General features: G+C 32.8%; 1 pseudogene; it reads left to right on the top strand.

The window, feature by feature from the left end:
- Positions 1 to 1,165: 1,165 nt before the first annotated feature.
- On the top strand, positions 1,166 to 13,813 carry LOC120077314 (exopolygalacturonase-like; annotated as a pseudogene).
- The last annotated feature ends 252 nt before the right edge of the window (positions 13,814 to 14,065 follow it).

Below are 14,065 nucleotides of genomic sequence, written 5' to 3'. Positions count from 1 at the left end.
ACATTAAGATCAAGAGACTTAGAATTAGGGAAGGCTAAAGGAAAAAAACCTGAAGCCTTAATGATAAAGGGAAGGTCAGAGAAGAAATCAAACAAAAATTCAAACCATGGTAGATCAAAGTCTCAAGGGAAAATGAAGAAGTGCTTCTATTGCCATAAGAAATGTCACATTAGGAGGAATTGTTTTCAGCTAAAAAATAAAAGGAAAGTGAAAATAGAAAGGAGGATGATACTCAAAATGTCAATGTGACAGAGGACTACCAAGAAGCCGAAGTTCTTACTATTTCAGATGGCAAGTTCAAATCAGAATGGATTATTGAATCCGGATGTTCTTTTCATATGAGTCCAAACCGAGATTGGTTTCAATAGTTCAAGGAGATCAATGGGGGAAAGGTTCTTCTAGGAAATCATCAAGAATGCAATGTTGAAGCAGTTGGAACAGTGTTGGTGAAAATGTTTGATAGACAGATCATGGAACTCACCTCAGTAAGTTATGTTCCTGATTTGAAGAGAAATCTTCTTTCTCTTGGAGTTTTTGACACTGCATAAGACTCTTGTAGACTTGAGAATGGTACCTTAAACGTCATAAAAGTAGTATGGTGAAACTATGAAGAAAGCTTCGATAAGGACTATATGTTTTAGAGGGAAATACTGTTATTGGTGCCTCATCAGTTGCTTCACAGAAACATCACATATAAGCAAGAATATGGAGGTTGGGGCACATCAGTGAGAATGGTTTAAAACATCTCTTCAAGCAAGGCTTGCTCGGAACAACATCAGAAATCAATCATGGCCTAGCTAAAAAGATGAATCGTACACTGCTGGAAAAGGTAAGATGTCTCATGTCAAATGTTAACCCACCAAGGAATTTTTTAGGGAAGCATTGGAAACAACCACTTACCTTGTTAATAGAAGTCCTTCTTCAGTTATAAAGTTTAAAACTCCCATAGAAAAATGGACAGGACATCCACTAGACTTATCTAACTTGAGGATTTTTAGGTGTGTTGTAATATGCACATTTCAAAGAGGGAAAGTTAGACAATCGTGCTAAGAAGTGTCTTTTAATGGGTTATCCTAAAGGTATAAAAGTCTATAAACTATGGTGTGTTAAAGAAAGACAAGAGAAATACATCATTAATAGGGATGTAACCTTTGATGAGACCAAGATGACATCAACCAACAAAGAGAATAAGATTGCACAAGAGTCAGAGGTAGCATCTGAAACTTATATTGAGTTTGAAGTACTAAGTCATACTTCAAATGAATCGAAGAACCAGGAAAATATAGAAGAAAACTCTCAGGTGGACACAATTCAAGCAGAAACTTCTCAAGGAGATGATCTTCAGTCATATATTCTGGCTAGAGACGGACGGAGAAGGCAGATTAGGCCACCTTCTAGGTATGTAGATGCTCATATAATTCACAGTGCATTATGCACTAAGCTGGAAGATGCTGATAATGAACCACTGACCTTTGATGAAGCAGTAAATTCTAAAGAAAAACTCACATGGCAGCGAGTAATGCAAGAAGAAATGGACTCTTTAATCAAGAATAAAACTTGGAAATTGGTGGACAAATCACATAAGCAGAAGATGCTTGGATGTAAGTGAATATACAAGCTCAAACAAAAAATTCAAAATAAAGATTCACCAAGGTATAAAGCAAGGCTTGTTGATAAAGAATTCAATCAGAATGAAGGGGTAGACTATAACAAAATATTTTGACCCATAGTGAGACACACCTCCATCAGAATGCTATTATCATTGGTTACTAAGTATAACATGTAGCTAAAAACAAGGGTATGTCTTCTTGCATGGAGACTTGTCTGAAACTATCTGGATTTATAGAAGCAGGAACTGAAAATAAGGGTATGTCTTCTTCAAAAATCCTTGTATGGTCTAAAGCATGCACCTAGGCAATGATATGTTAAGTTTGATTCATATATGTTGTCATGTGGTTTTAAAAGAAGTATGTTGGATCATTGTGTATACTTTAGACATGAAGTAGTAAGACATTCTATTTTCTTATTGTTATATGTTGATGATATGCTAGTAGAAAGCATATATAGACAAGAGGTGAATAAGCTAAAAAATGACTTAAAAGGGGTATTTGGCATGAAATAACTTAGACCTACAAAGAAAATACTAGGGATAACAATTGATAGAAACATAGATGTTGGTAGTATGAAACTTTCTCAAGAAGCATACTGCAATAAGTTGCTTACAAGATTTAGAATGAATGAATCTAAATCAGTTATAACACCTCTTACATATCATTTTAAGTTATCCCTTCAGCATGCCCTAAAATATGAGGATGAAAGAGATCAAATACAAGTTGTACCACATGCTAATGTTGTAGGAAGTTTCATGTACCCTATGGTCTATACTAGACGAGATCTAACTCATTGTTTAAGTGTTGTCAGTAGATATATGGTTGATCGAAGGAGTTATTATTGGCAAGCAGTCAAGTGGATCCTGAGATATATTAAAGGAACCTTATCATATGGGCTATTATATACTAAACACTTGAGTAATCAAGATGTTCTCACAGCCTTTGTGAATGCAAACTATGCAACAGATAGAGACAAAAGAAAATATTTGTCTGGTTTAGTTTTCAAGTTCTATGGCAACACAATGAGCTAGAAATCATCTTTACAATCAGTGGTTGCTTTATCAACCATAGAAGCTAAATACATGGCTCTAGCTGAAGCATTTAAAGAAGCTATCTAGCTTAATGAGTTAGCAGAAGAATTTTAGATTTACTTAAAGGATGATTTGGTGATTTTTTGTGATAGCCAAAGTGCAGTTTTTTTGTTAATGAATCAGGCCTACCATGAAAGAACAAAACATATGGATGTTAGGTTCCATTTCATTTGAGATGTAATTGTAGAAGGAATGGTAAGGATTGAGAAAATTTCATCCTCTGAAAATACAGCTGATGCTTTGACAAAGACTTTACTTGCACATAAACCTGAGAGTTGTCTGGAGGCTCTCAAGGTTGGTTCTTGTGAATACTGTTATTGGGAAAGGTCTTAAATTTTTCTTACTGATGTATTATGTAGGAAGATGGAGAATTATTGTAGTTTTTTGCTAGCCTAATACATTTGGGCCCTTTATTATTTTCAATGGGCCTGTCTTCTTTTCAGCACATTAATTTGGCTTCTTAACGGGCATGCTATACTCTTTGTAGTTTGCAGGGAAAAGTATAGTTATTGTTTTTATTAGGCCCATCTTCAAGCAGTTTTTGAATGAGCTAGAAGAAGGAATATTCCTCTCCAAATTTGTTACAGAAGGCTACAAGGGATTGGCTGATTGATTGAGGTTTTTCACCTGAATTCGTTTCTTCTTCCAGGGATATTTTCCGTGCGTAAAGTTGTCCCAACTGAAGTATTTCTCCTGATGTTATTAAATGGCAGGTTGAGCAAGCATTCAGGGGAGAAGCAAGTAAGCGAGCAAGCATTCAGGTGAGTAGGGAGTAAGCGAGTAAGCGAGTAAGCAAGCAAGCATTCAGGTGAGTAGAAAGTAAGCAAATAAGGAGCTAGCGAGGAGCGAGTATGAGTATGCAACTTTGAAGCATTGGCTATTTAAGTGTTTTCTTCTTGTTGCTGTGAGCTTCGACTTTGTATTTCCTCTTCCAAAAGGAATTCCTCTATATTCTTATTATGAATATCAGTAAAGAAGATTGAGTGACCTTTCACAGTGGATGTAAATCTCATCTTGAGATTGAACCACTATAATTTCTTTGTTGTTTGTTCTTTCTACTTTTTTCTCTTCTTCTTTTTTTATTTTCATTCAAGTACTTCTACTGTTACTACACTGCGCAGAAATATTAGTAAGCATAGCTTAGCTTAACATGAATTTAAAAGCATCTCCTTATTTACTTTACTTCAACCAAAAAAAGACCGTGATTACTTCAATCAAGGCTATAAAAAAAATCCATACGTGATATCCACCATCACACACCTACCCCTAATGATACCAAACCAATATGTAATCCACAGTCATTTTTTCCATTATAATTTCCTTATAAATTAATACTGGTTCACTTTGTTCTGCAACCACACACCAGACAAGATGGAGATGCAAAACAAAGTGAACCAACAATGTGGAAGGACATTCAAGGCTGTAGCAGTGGCACATTATGAGATAATGGGCTTATGTTGGTCGAAGGAATGGCCCAAATCTGCTGATGACCGAAAGAATTAGAAGTCTGATTTAATATGTGATAGAAGTGAAGCCATAAAGAACAAACAACTCTTTATCATTTTCAGATCATATTTCTTTAAGTTAAAATCGATTCTCTCTTCCTCTCTCTCTCAATGTTCTTCAGCTCTTATCTTTGATAATCAAGATTGTTTAAAGTTTCATTAAAAATTTCTTTGCATGTAGGTGATGATGAAGAGAGAATCGAAGGAGAAGATGATTTATAGTTGTTCGGCAACAAGGCCTACATCCAAACATAAGCTAAGTGTTTTCTTTCTCTAAATCATTCTCTTGAACTCATTATTTAGGATATTGAGCTTCATATATATGAGAGAATGAGGAGTTAGTTACAGAGTTTGTTACTGACTGATTCTTTTAAAATGCTTTCATACTATAACTTTTACTTCTGTCTTCAACCATCTCCACCTTGAAAGTATCTGTAAGATTAGATTTGCTCCCTTACTCAAGTTGTGCAATTTTTTTAAGGTATGGTGAAGCCTATCAACTCTAGACACTTCAAGAGTTTGAGTTGGGATGTAGGCTTTCTCAAAATGTCTGCTGCGTCGACATCGGTATGAACTTTTTCCACTTTGATGTTTCCTTCTTCAATTTGATTTCTTACAAAGTGATACTTTATATCTATGTGTTTGCTCCTATTGTGGATTTGTAATTTTTTTTTCCAGATATATGGTGCTCTAATTATCACATAGAATGGCAAACTGTCTTGTTGTATTCCAATGTCTTGTAGAAGTCTTGTTAACCATAGGGCTTCGTTAACTGCTTCAGATAAAGCTATGAACTCTGCTTCTATTATTGAAAGAGAAACAACATATTGTAGAGAAGCATTCCAGCTTAATAGGTTGTGCCCCAATAGGAAGAAATATCCAGATAAGGATCTTCTCCTGTCTAAATCACCTACATAGTCTGCATCTACATAGCCAATAAGTGTAGGATTAGTGGAGTTTTGCTTCTTGTAAGTGAGTATAGACTTTTTAGTACCATTAAGGTATCTAAGAATCCAATTAGTGGCTTCCCAATATCTTTTCCCAAGATTTGACATATAACAACTGACTAAGTTGGCTCCATAGGCTATGTCTTGTCTAGTTGAAATCAACACATACATTAAGCTTCCCATTATTGGGAATAAGGGACTCTAGACATATAGTCTATGTGTACAATATCATCTTCTTTATGAGAATTTGTTGTTTGAACTTGAAGTGATGAGCTATTGGAGCAGTAACAAATTTTGCCCTTTTTTTTATAGAATTTCTTTAGGATTTTATCACATTAGATATGTTGGCTAATAGACAACTCATTCTTATTTCTGTTTCTGATAATTTGAACACCAAGAATCTTCTTTGGTTCTCCCATGTCTTTCATTTCAAATTCTCTTTTCAACATAGTTTTGAGTTTACTCAAGTCACTTTTAGAGCTCTATGCAAGGAGCATGTCATCTACATATAGGAGTAAGTAGACTTTGTCTTTGAAGAAATTTGAGTTGATGTAAACACAACTATCATAGTTGCTTCTCAAGAATTTAATCCTCAGGATAAACTCATCAAACCTTTGATACCAATACCTTGGAGCTTACTTTAATCTATATATGGATTTGTTTAGTTGAAAGACTAGATCTTCTTCACCATGCTTGATGTAGCCAGTGAGTTGTTTCATATAGATCTTCACCATTAATTGACCATGTAGAAAGCTGTTTTCACATCGAATTAGTCAAGTTCTAGGTTGTTTTGAACCACCAAGGATAAAAGCATCCTTATAGAGGTTTTCTTGACCAGAGGAGATAACATTTTAGTGTAATCAATCTCCTCCTTTTGAGAAAACACCTTTGCAACTAGCTTTGCTTTGAACCTAGGTTGTTCAACTACTGTTATTCCTTCGTCGTATCTGTATATCCCCATAGAGGGAATTTGTTTGAAGCCCTTAGGAATAGATGTAAGAGTCTAGGTATCATTCACATTTAGTGAATGCATTTCATCATTCATTGCTTCAATCTAGGTACGAGCATTAGGTCCATTGATAGCTTCCTCAAAAATGCTCAGGTCCATGTCATCATCATAAGTTTTGCAAGCAAAATCTGCCTCCCTATAGGAAAAGGCAACCTAGTTATACCTCATATGTGCATTCAGACTCTTGAATTGTTATTGACCATTATATCTAAGTTTTTTGTGATTGTTAACGTGAAGATCTTGTCATCTGGGACAACATAATACATGCAATAGGAGAGGAGAAGTGCCTAATTTATGAAAACATGAAGGCGAATGAAAAATCACTCACCATGCATCGGTCATATTTTGCACCTAAGCTTGGAGTTGATAGCATTTCAAATTTGAATAGAAAATGCAACAGAAAAAGCTAAACTAGATGTAAATTTATGAAAACATGACAAAAGGTTTATGTCTTACTATACAAAGTGGTGAGATCAAGTTCATAAAAAAAGATATCCTACCATCAACACAAGGATTACACGGACCACACGTATGCAATAGCACCATCATAACTCTTGTGATTGACCACCAAAAGGCATTCTAATAACTATATAATAAAATTTATAAAAAATAATGGCTTACAAGCTTTTAGATCCAACATAAATGCCTTGGGTGCTACACAGTTTGCCTTCCCACATGTTGTGTGGAGTAGGCTAACTCCCTGTTAGCAAATCACCAATAACTGATGAGTAAAAAAACAAAAATAGAACTCCAACATCTGTTTGATACAAGAATGCTACTAATCATGTTTGTTTCCAATAAAAAAAAAAAATCATAAATAGTAAATTTTAATAAGTATTTTACCTATATCATTTCTCCCAAACATCATGTTGCCCAACCCCTCCCTTCCCTCATACATAACCATGAAAAAGAGAACAATGAGGGACTAAAAGGAATCTATCTTAAATATTACAAAGCTTGGAGTGGAGAAAACTGCAAATTACAACACTCAAAATCTTCAAGCAAAAACACCCATTTACCTAAAACTTTGTATGCCAAACTAGGTACATTGTATACCAAACTAGGTACATTGTATACTTAAGCCCGTAAATTTCAGATCCCGTAAACTTGTGGGCATTATAAATCAAAAGTAATCACTTATCTCGCTCCTTCAAAGTTAAAACCCATTCATTTACCATCATCTTGAAATATAGAAAACTGCTCAAATTAAAAGAGAAAATAATGATCAAATCAAGCATCTAAACACCATCACATATGATTTATATAAGTAGATATGGAAACCTAGATAATAAGAAAATATGCATGTGATTAAAAAAAAAAAGCATAACACCTTCAAATTCAAAGATTCAGTGGCTCATCACCCAACACATTTAATAAGAAAAACTAAAGTATGTGCAGTGATAGAAGAAGAAGAATCAGTAACAAAAAAGAAACTAACCAGAATATAGTCATCAATGTCACCAAGTGAATTCTTGGGCAAACTCAAAGAATCCAAATTAATAAACAATAGTACATGAATCAAACGACATTCAAAGAAGTCCCAAAAGAGACTATCATGTATTAGAATACTATCAAATTATAAATACAAAAAATTACAACATTATTGCAACACATGTATTGCAAAAGATCACAGAGGTCCAAAACTTTTTTCCAAGAAATAAAGCATAATGGAGATGAAAATAAATGCACTTCTATACCCATTTAATGGAAGCTAGATTTATTCAGTTAAAAAGAAAGATGAATAGAAGAAATCTTATTGTAACGAAATCTCAAGAAGAAACAAAAGATCATCATAAAATTGCAATCAAGAGAACAAAAGGAAACTAATTAATATAGGGTTCATAAATGTTGGAACACCAATACCAATAAGGAAGGGGACTAACTCAAGCATGAACTAGCGGTACATATTGTAATAGACCTTGTGTATAGATTAACAAATATTCTAGATAGAGAGATTGCTACCAACTATAACTATTTGAGACAATAAGAAGTTTTTTGTATTCTAGCCTTATTCTCTTAGTTACCCCTAATTGATAAATTACTAATTAATAATAATAGATATCCACCTGCAAAGGCTTAACTTTTTCATATTAGGTGGTATATCGATAAACTGAGTTACCAAACTCAGAGTCTTCGTTTCGTGATTTATTGTTTGTTATTTTGTTATTGTGTCTGTGATTACTAAGATGTCTTGTTTAATATCTGTGCTCTGTGTAACATAACACATTAAAATTTTAGGATGCTTGTTACTCATTATGATTCTAATTCTTTAAAGGAGGCATTGGTGAATAAGTGTCAAATTGGTGTTCTTGCATGATTTTCTGATCAAATTATCAATGGCAAGGATGATGGGAAACAATCTTCGGGTTGGAGTGGAGGTGGAGAAAAAAAGAAGAAAATGAATGATTTACAAAGGAAAGTGTGTGCAAAGTTATGATGACTATGATGAATGAAGAGAATGAAATTGGAAAATGATGGCGTATTTGATAACGTTCGTGTTTAGGATTTTTTTTATTTCTTGTTCTTTAAGAAACTGACTTGTTTGATAATTATTCCTATTTTGTAGCTCACACTTGATAATGACTTACAAAAACCAAACAAAGATTTAGAGTCTGCTGAATTCAAGCCTCAATATCATCAGAGTTCTCCATCATTTAGCAAAAGGAATCAAAATTATCCTACTAGTTTTGAACCATCTTATCTATAACAACCATTAACATAATAGAATTAAGTCAATACAAACTCAAATAAATAAAACCAAGGCTTCCCAATGAGGTGGAGGAGAATCCAATTCTCGACACACCACCAGCTTGACACTGAAAAAGTTTATGGAGAGAGAGAGAGAATTGGATGTCAATTTATGTATTTGATTTAGTAGTTTGCAGAACATCCCAATAGGAGAGGATTAAACAAGAAAATAAACTTAAAAAAAATATATATGAAAGGAGAGAAGAAGAAGTATAAACAAGAAATAATTACAACTTAGAAGTAAAAGCTTGAACATGTCTCAATGACTAGAGGGGTTAATCTATAAGTTTGGGAGATGTCATTTCCTTAAGTGGGCAAGCTAAAAATGACTTCAATTATCAACCCTAACCATCCAACAATCTCACACTCTCTCTACTGAAACTATTGGGTTTTATTCAGTCAGACATTATCACAAACAACAATTGAGAAGTCAAATTAATGCCATCAACATAATCTATAGAAATTGCGAATTTATATAAGAAAAAGTAAAATATACATCATCTGTTGAGTAATTAACACTCTTATTAAAATTTCCTCTTCCCCTTTGGTTCTATCCTTGAAAAACTGTAGCAACCAAAATCAAATGAACAAAATGTCATCAACATAATAAACTCATTTTACAAGCTAAACAATGAATTCAAAAGAAATTTGCTTACAAACATGTATATAGTTTACATTGTATCGAATTTTTCACTTGTTGCTTTTATCATTTGAAATAAAAGATTATTTAGAATAACCCTATAAATGGTTTTGTGAAAGAATGTATATGGAAAGGAAAAAAGAAATTAAACAGCAAAAATTGGGGGAATTGATAAACTAATGAAAAAATATATCAAAATTCCAACACTGCTCAAACTTGCCTCATTCAACGTCGGAGACTATGAGGTCTACAGTCCTCATTCACATCGACGGCATGAAGGAGATCAATATAAATGGAAGAGAAGTTGCAAATGATCAGAGGTTTAAATAATCACCTCTCACGGAAGAGAAGGAGATCGACGGAACAGACACGACGTGAAGGAGATCGACGGACATGGACGAGCAACGGCGTGAAGGAGATCGACGAATGAGCGAAGAAGGGTGAAGGACGGGCACGAGCGAGATAGGGTTTGGGCGTAAGAGAGAAGAAGGCGGTGATATAGAGTTTTATTATTTAATAAAATAAGAAAAAAAAAACATTACACCTTTAATGTCAGTTTTAAACTGACATTAAAGCCCATCTTCCGACATTAAAGATCTTTTTCTTAAAAAAAAAATCGATATTATACATCCGATTTCGCTTTTTCCAACCTACATTAAAGCCCGAATTTCTTGTAGTGTTTCTAATTTATATGATATTGTTTCTTTTATTTATCAAACCATCCTTTCACCTCTTGGTTGTGTGTTCAACTCCTATGTTGGGCACTTTTTTTTTTTTTCTCTTTTTATATTTATGTTTCATCTTTTATATTTTATTTATTTTCTTTATTAATTTTTTTTACACTTCTTTGAATATTAATTTTTACAATATGCATGTTTATATATTATTTCAATTCTAATGTTTTTAGTATATCTAAAACCGAGTAGAATTTTATATAAATTTTGTTAACTAAGACACTCATTTAACTTAACTTTAATGTTTTACAACAACGACAATTACATAATAACTTGAGTTAGAGATGACAGTGCTGATCAAATTTGGGCAACATATGAAGGTTAGGATACAACTTCGTTATTATATTTTGTTGTCATCGAGGCCTAGTCTTACTTGTATTATATGATATAAACTTTTGATAATATCTTTTTTTCAATGTTTAATGTATGACATATCTTCTTTTTATATTATATTGTTAAAAAAAATAAGGAAAAAAACAATAAACAAGAAACAAGAAATAGTTATCAAACAAGTTTATGTTTCTATTTCTTTATTTCAAATAACCGAGAATGGGAATAATATCTTTTTTTCAATGTTTAATGTATGACATATCTTCTTTTTATATTACATTGTTAAAAAAAATACGGAAAAAAAAACCAAGAAACAAGAAACAAGAAATAGTTATCAAACAAGTTTATGTTTCTATTTCTTTATTTCAAATTACAAAAAACGGGAATAATTATCAAACATATTCCTGTTTTTAGAAAAGAGGAAACATGAAAGAAAAAACAAGCAACGAAAAATAGGAAACGAGAATGTTATCAAATAGTCTTAGAGTAAATCATGCTAAAATAAGGATCTTTTGTTGAAAAACAGATTTGGAACAGATTTATATTGATGGTTTTAGCCACAATCTCTGTGATTTGGTGGTATGCATGGAAAGCACATCCAAAATTAAAACATGTGTAGAAAGCAATTAAAAAGCCACATCTTTTATTTATCATATGAGCTATCGAGAAAAGGATAATTATATGCTAGCTTGTAGCATTTTGAAGAGTTGAATCATGGCTTTCGTTTGTTGTGTGTTTTCTTTTCCTAAAATGTTCCAATTTTACATTTTAAAGAAAATTTAGGGTGATGAATGGATTTATTTTTTTGGTCCAAATTTTAATGTTTTTGTCATCTTTATAAACAAAAGTAAGGAAATTATGATAAATAACATTTTTAAGATTTCACATTACAAAACTAGCACTCTTTTTTAAAACTAATTAGAATAGTTTTTCTCGGTTCATCTCATTGGAGATTGACCACCGAGATTTAGTTAAAAAAAAAAACTTTTTATAACTTATTGATTGTTTTGGATTTTCACAGTACATCTAACCAAATTACACACAAAGATTTGCTGATTTTGTATGTAATCTTCCCAAATCTTATATCTTTTCAAAATTTCTACAAATTCGGTTTTCTTTACTAACCATAAAGTTAATGAATGCCCTAAATGCTGCTCAATAACATAACAATATAATAATCAAAATTCATCATTATTCAGGGTTTGTTATAAACATGTATGTTTTTTCATATTTTAATTAGGCTACAATTAGTTTGTGGCCACAAAAAGCTTTTGTTTTGTTTTGGCCAATGTTTAGTTTCTAAAATAAATTTGTTATTGGGTGAGTGAGGGAAGTATACTTTTGCAACACACCCTTGATGAAATAACTGTCAAACAATAAACAAATTTTAGTTATCAATTTGTGTTTAGATTAAAAAATAGGGATGGCGAGTTAATAATATGTCACACATCAAGTTCACAACCTACACAACATCTTTTAGTTTCATTGCAACTTATCTTTTATTCTTCGATTGATATATATAGAGTTTTGAATGCAAAATAAAACATCAATTGTATATAAATTTTCAAACATCTTACATAAAGAATAAGTTAAAAGAGAAAAAAAGACGATATGGGTGTGATTAAATCGAGTTTCTTGACTACTATATTATTGATGTCATTGTTATCATTTAAAGTTGAGACATTGGACTTGGTGTTGATATCACTGAGGTAACACACACAATAAAATGAATGTGGAAGTGATTACTTATTGAATTGATAAATTGTCTTTGCTAATTTTTGTTACTTGTCAAACATAGGCTTTGAAAGATGCATGGAATGACGCATGTGCATCTTTTCGTCCAAGTGCGGTAGTAATTCCAAAAGGAACATTTAAAGTAAGTGAAGGAAAATTTAAAGGCCCTTGTAAGAGCCCTATTGAAATACAACTTGAGGAACATTGCAAGCTCCAAAACACCCTCAAGGTGATAGTTGGATTACTTTTGCATATGTTGATAGATTGACACTATCAGGCGGAGGAGTTTTTGATGGTCAAGGAAAGGCAGGTTGGGAAAAGAATGATTGCCATAAAAACATAAATTGTGTTGATCTCCGTATTGTAAGCTCTATATACCTTGCATTATTTTTCTTTCCAATCTCATTGGTCACAACAAAATGGTAAATACTTATGATAATATTTAAGGAATTAAGTTTAGAAATAAATTTTAACCGTTACAAACATTAACTAGGTGCTAAATTTTGAAAGTATAAAAATTATATATTGAAAAAAAAAATTGATCATTATCTTGTCCTTCCCTGTAAAAATTTGTGGCTTCACCCTTGCTCTGACATGACATATTGCATATTAAATGAGCAGAGTTTAAGGTTCAACTTCATTACCAATTCAATTGTGAAGAGAATAACATCACTTGATAGCAAGAAATTTGATATCAACATCCTAGGATGCAACAACCTTACATTCCATGGTGTCAACATAATTGCACCAGAAAATAGTCCCAACACGGATGGAATTTACATTGGTCGATCGATTGGAATCTCAATCACAAAGTCTCGAACCGCAACAGGAGATGATTGCATCTCCCTTGGAGATGGAAGCAAACGAGTAAAAGTCACCAACGTTACATGCGGGCCTGGACATGGAATAAGCATAGGAAGTCTTGGAAAATACACTAATGAAGAAGCCATTGAAGGTGTCGTAGTGAATAACTGCACCATAATGAACACCACTAATGGTGTTAGGATCAAAACATGGTCAGCCTCTCCTGTTGCCGGCACTGCCACAACATGCATTTTTCAGACATTAAAATGGTGAATGTTAGCAACCCAATTCTCATAGACCAAGAGTACTGCCCATGGAATCAGTGCAATCGCAATGTATTGATCATTCTCAAGACTTTGTTTTTGAAATTCTTCATGTCGACTTCACAAATAAACTTTTCATTTTAATTTTTTAGATTCTGTCAAAGATTAAGATTAGTAAAGTGAGCTTCAAGAATATTGTAGGAACTTCTGCAACTCCAATGGCGGTCAAACTTGTTTGTAGTATCGACTTGCCATGTGACGAAGTAAAAGTAACTAACATTGACCTCGTTTATAATGGAAAAGAAGGTTCCATTACATCTCAATGTACGAATGTGAGACCCATCATTTTGGGAATACAAAATCCACAAACCTGCTCATCCCCTTATGTTTTTCAATGATTTATTCATGATCTTACTACATCAAAATGATGGACAACCATAATTATAAGACAATTCCTCTCTGCATTTTTGTTTCTTTTGTTCTACTTTTCCAAGTAAACAAGATGGTGACATTTCATAGGAAAGCTTATAACATGAGTACTTTAATTTGATTATTATTATTATTATTATTATTATTTTATTATATACATATATATATTTGTAGTCTTTCATCTTGAAACATGGAATTTTCCTAATACCTCAGTATAATAA

Source organism: Benincasa hispida, chromosome 5 (assembly GCF_027475165.1).
Source record: "Benincasa hispida cultivar pf3 chromosome 5, pf3_genome.v1.1, whole genome shotgun sequence".
Classification (NCBI taxonomy): Eukaryota; Viridiplantae; Streptophyta; class Magnoliopsida; order Cucurbitales; family Cucurbitaceae; genus Benincasa; species Benincasa hispida.
Note: the sequence above shows the minus strand (reverse complement) of the source record. Positions and strands in the feature narration are given on the sequence as shown.